The sequence below is a fragment of the Arachis hypogaea genome, chromosome 19 (assembly GCF_003086295.3).
Source record: "Arachis hypogaea cultivar Tifrunner chromosome 19, arahy.Tifrunner.gnm2.J5K5, whole genome shotgun sequence".
Lineage (NCBI taxonomy): Eukaryota > Viridiplantae > Streptophyta > Magnoliopsida > Fabales > Fabaceae > Arachis > Arachis hypogaea.
The window spans coordinates 36,220,088-36,225,518 of record NC_092054.1 but is presented as its reverse complement, the minus strand read 5'-3'; the positions used below and the strand labels follow the sequence as shown (position 1 = coordinate 36,225,518).

Sequence of the window (5,431 nt, the reverse complement as noted above, 5' to 3'; positions counted from 1 at the left end):
AGCTGTTATATGCCTGATTTGTATCTACTGAAGCTTGGTTGGCCATTGGCCATGTCTAGTATTTTGGACCAGAGCTTTCACTGAAAGCTTGGCTGGCTAGTGAGCCATGTCTAATTCCTGGACCGAAGCTTTAGACTAACATTTCATGATTCCTGGAATTCTCATTAAAAATTTTGAAATCCTTAATTTTCTTTTTCCAATTAATTTTCAAAAATAAAAAAAATTTTCTAAAATCATAAAATAAAAAATTAATTTGATGTTTCTTGTTTGAGTCTTGTGTCAGTTTTAAAGTTTGGTGTCAATTGCATGTTTATCTCTTTCTTGCATTTTTCAAAAACTCATGCATGATGTTCTTCATGATCTTCAAGTTGTTCTTGATGATTGTCTTTGTTTGATCTTTAGTTTTTCATGTTTTGTATCTTTTCTTGTTTTTCATATGCATTTTCAATTTGTTAGTGTCTAAATATTGTCAATTTCTAAATTTGGTGTCTTGCATGTTTCTCTCTTCTTAAAAGTTTTCAAAAATAAAGTTCTTGGTGTTCATCTTGACATTCAAAGTGTTCTTGGTGTTCATCTTGACATTCAAAGTGTTCTTGCATGCATTGTGTGTTTTGATTCATAATTTTATGTCTTGTGTCTTTTTTGTGTTTTTCTCTTTCTTCATTAAAAATTCAAAAATAAAAAAAAATATCTTTCCCTTTTTCATCTCATAAAATTCGAAAATTTGAGTTGACTTTTTCAAAAATTTTTAAAATCTAGTTGTTTCTTATGAGTCAAATCAAATTTTCAATTTAAAAATCCTATCTTTTTCAAATCTTTTTCAAAAATCAAATCTTTTTCATTTTTTCTTTCATATTTTCGAAAATTTCAAATTGATTTTCAAAAATCTTTTTCTTATTTTGTTTCATAATTTCAAAATCTTTACTAACAATTAATGTGATTGATTCAAAAATTTTAAAGTTTGTTACTTGCCTCTTAAGAAAGGTTCAATCTTTAAATTTTAAATCATATCTTTTTGTTTCTTATTAGTCAAGTAATCAACTTTAATTTTCAAAATCAAATCTTTTTCAAATTTCTTTTTCAAATCTTTTTCAAAATAAATGTCAATCACATCTTTTTCAAAATTAACTTCAAAATCTTTTCTAACCTCTTATCTTTTCAAATTGATTTTCAAATCTTTTTTAAATTAACCCTATCTTTTTTGTTTGATTCTTATCTTTTTCAAAACTACCTAACTAATTCTCTCTCTCTCTAATTTTCGAAAATCACCTTCCTCTTTTTCAAAATTCCTTTTTAATTAACTAATTGTTTTAAATTTTTTTTATTTAATTTCATTTGTCTTTTTAATTTTCGAATTTTAACTTTAATTTTAGATTAAAAATAAAAATATTTTTATTTTATTTTATTTTTGAATTCTTATCTTTTCTTTCTTCCATCCTTCTCTTCTTATACTCATATAAGGAATCTCTATACTATGACATAGAGGATTCCATATTTTCTTTTTTGTTCTCTTCTTTTTAATATAAGCAGGAACAAGGATAAGAACATTTTTGTTGAAACTGATCCAGAACCTGAAAGGACTCTAAAGAATAAGCTAAGGGAAGCTAAAGCACAACTCTCTGGAGAAAATCTGACAGAAATTTTTGAAAAAGAAGGAGACATGGCCGAAAATAATAATAATGATGGAGATGCAAGGAAGATGCTTGGTGACTTTACTGCACCAAATTCCAACTTGCATGGAAGAAGTATCTCAATCCTTGCCATTGGAGCAAACAATTTTGAGCTAAAGCCTCAATTAGTTTCTCTGATGCAACAGAATTACAAGATTTATGGACTTCCATCAGAAGATCCTTTTCAGTTCTTAACTGAATTCTTGCAAATCTGTGATACTGTTAAGACCAATAGGGTTGATCCTGAGGTCTACAGGCTTATACTTTTCCCGTTTGCTGTAAGAGACAGAGCTAGAATATGGTTGGAATCTTAACCTAAAGATAGCCTGAACTCTTGGGATAAGCTGTTCACGGCTTTCTTAGCCATGTTCTTTCCTCCTCAAAAGCTTAGCAAGCTTAGAGTGGATGTTCAAACCTTCAAACAGAAAGAAGGTGAATCCCTCTATGAAGCTTGGGAGAGATACAAGCAACTGACCAAAAAGTGTCCTTCTGACATGCTTTCAGAATGGACTATCCTGGATATATTCTATGATGGTCTGTCTGAATTATCAAAGATGACATTGGACCATTCTGCAGGTGGATCCATTCACCTAAAGAAAATGCCTGCAGAAGCTCAGGAACTCATTGACATAGTTGCAAATAACCAGTTCATGTACACTTCTGAAAGGAATCCTATGAGTAATGGGACGCCTCAGAGGAAGGAAATTCTTGAAATTGATACTCTGAATGCTATATTGGCTCAGAATAAAATATTGACTCAGCAAGTCAATATGATTTCTCAGAGTCTGAATGGATTGCAAGCTGCATCCAACAGTACTCAAGAGGCATCTTCTGAAGAAGAAGCTTATGATCCTGAGAACCCTGCAATAGCAGAGGTGAATTACATGGGGGAACCCTATGGAAATACCTATAATCCCTCATGGAGAAATCATCCAAATTTCTCATGGAAGGATCAACAAAAGCCTCAACAAGGCTTTAATAATGGTGGAAGAAACAGGTTTAGCAATAGCAAGCCTTTTCCATCATCCACTCAGCAACAGACAGAGAATTCTGAGCATAATCCATCTAGCTTAGCAAATATACTCTCTGATCTATCTAAGGCCACTTTAAGTTTCATGAATGAAACAAGGTCCTCCATTAGAAATTTGGAGGCACAAGTGAGCCAGCTGAGTAAAAGAATCACTGAAACTCCTCCTAGTACTCTCCCAAGCAATACAGAAGAGAATCCAAAAAGAGAGTACAAGGCCATAACCTTATTTGGTGTGGCCGAACCCAAAGAGGAGGAGGAGGACGTGAATCCTAGTGAGGAAGACCTCCTGGGATGTTCAGTGACCAATAAGGAGTTTCCCTTTGAGGAACTAAAGGAATCTGAGGCTCATCTAGAGACCATAGAGATTCCATTGAACCTCCTTTTACCATTCATGAGCTCTGATGACTATTCATCTTCTAAAGAAGATGAAGACATTGCTGAAGAGCAAGTTGCTCAATATTTAGGAGCAATTATGAAGCTGAATGCCAAATTATTTGGTAAATAAGACTTTGGAGGATGAACCTCCCTTGCTCACCAATGAACTAAATGCATTGGATAGGCATAAATTGCCTCAAAAGAAACAGGATCCTGGTAAATTCCTAATTCCCTGTAACATAGGCACCATGACCTTTGAGAAGGCTCTGTGTGACCTGGGGTCAAGAATAAACTTAATACCACTCTTTGTAATGGAGAAACTTGGGATCTTTGAGGTGCAAGCTACCAGAATCTCATTAGAGATAGCAGACAACTCAAGAAAACAAGCTTATGGACAACTCAAGAAAACAGACAACTGAGATTTACAAAGTGACCATAGGTTGCTTCAAGCCGACAATCTCCGTGGGATCGACCCTTACTCACGTAAGGTTTATTACTTGGACGACCCAGTGCACTTGCTGGTTAGTTGTGCGAAGTTGTGACAAAGAACTAAAATTATGAATGTGCGTATTAATTTTTTGATGCCGTTACCAAGGAATGAACGATCACGATTTCTGCGCACCAGAGACCTCAAAATCCGGATTCCCCTATTCCTCCCGCGATAAGGATAAAGAGTCCAAAAAGAAGGAAGATCGACATGGGGAAAAAATAAAAAAAAATTATCACAATTACACCCCTCTTTGGGTGTCTCTTGTGGATGTCTACAGAGAAGTCTGCCACACTGAAAAAATACCCCCAACTCGACCACTCAAAGGCAAAAAAGGAGGAGAAAATCGAGCTGAATATTGTGAATACCATTGAATCCGTAGGCATTCCACCAACGAATGTTTTGACTTAAAGAATGTCATAGAAAAACTAGTAAGAGAAGGGAAATTAGATCGGTGTCTGGCCACCCGAGACGATGAGCAAAGAAAAAGAAGAAGGGACGAAGATATCTTAAAGAAGTATATCATGTTGAGGGAAAGGAGGAAGCACCCGACATCCCCGCAATTACTTTCACCAAAGAAGACGCATCCGGTATCATCTCAGGACACGACGATCCCATGGTCATCACCATTATACTGGCAAACGTAGATCTCCACCACACACTAATAGACCAAGGGAGCTCCACCGACATCTTGTTCAAAACTGCCTTCGACAAGCTCGGCCTGGAAGAAAAAAAACTTAGAGCATACCCAAACAACCTGTTCGGACTGGGAGACACCCCAGTTCAACCACTTGGATACATCTCACTACACACAACCTTCGGAAAAGGAAACCAGTCAAGAACACTCAAGACAGACTACATCGTGGTCGACGTGAGTTCAGCCTACAACGCCTTAATAGGTCGGACAACATTGAATCAGCTTGGCACAATAGTCTCGACTCCACATCTGTGCATGAAATTCCCAACTACAGAAGGGATAGCTACAATAAAAGCATACCAAAAGATGGCGCGCCGCTGTTACAACGAAAGTTTAAGCCTTAGAGGCAGAGGAAAAGAATTCCACACAATCAAACTTGGTGGAATTCAGAGGCGAGAAGAACTCCGCCCACAACCCGAAGGTGAAGTAGACAAAGTCCAGATCAGAGACATCCCAGACAAAACAACTAACATTGGAACGATCCTAAAAAGAGACATAAAAGAATCACTCGTACAGTTCTTACGAGATAATGTCGACCTCTTTGCATGGAAGGCTGCAGACATGCCAGGCATAGACCCCAAATTGATGTGCCACAAGTTGGCGGTCTACCCAGGATCTCGGCCGGTACAACAACGACGAAGAAAGCTCAGACCAGAATGATCCCAAGCTGTGGAAGAGCAGGTACAAGCTCTATTAGAGGCAGGATTTATAAGAGAAGTCATGTATCCACTATGGCTAGCTAACGTCGTCTTAGTGGAAAAATCAAATGGGAAGTGGCGAATGTGCACCGACTACACTGATCTCAACAAAGCCTGCCCAAAAGATCTTTATCCACTCCCAAGTATCGACGCTCTTGTAGACGCCTCCTCCGGATATAAATACCTCTCATTTATGGATGCATATTCGGGATACAATCAAATCCCAATGTATCCACCCGATCAAGAAAAAACTTCATTTTTAACCCTAAAAGCAAACTATTGTTACATCGTCATGCCTTTTGGTCTTAAAAAGGTGGGAGCTACTTATCAGAGACTAATGAATAAGATCTTTATGGATCACATCGGAAAAATCATGGAAGTTTATGTGGACGGCATGTTAATAAAGACACAAAGTGAAGAGACGCTATTGTCCGACCTGACCTAAGTGTTTGACACTATAAGAAGGCATGGCAT

General features: G+C 37.0%; 1 non-coding gene across 1 annotated transcript; it reads right to left on the bottom strand.

Moving 5' to 3' along the window:
• Window positions 1-2,062: 2,062 nt before the first annotated feature.
• On the bottom strand, window positions 2,063-2,170 carry LOC112780368 (small nucleolar RNA R71). The gene has a single exon (XR_003191210.1). It is a non-coding gene; the product is annotated as a small nucleolar RNA R71 (small nucleolar RNA).
• Between the last annotated feature and the right edge of the window lie 3,261 nt (window positions 2,171-5,431).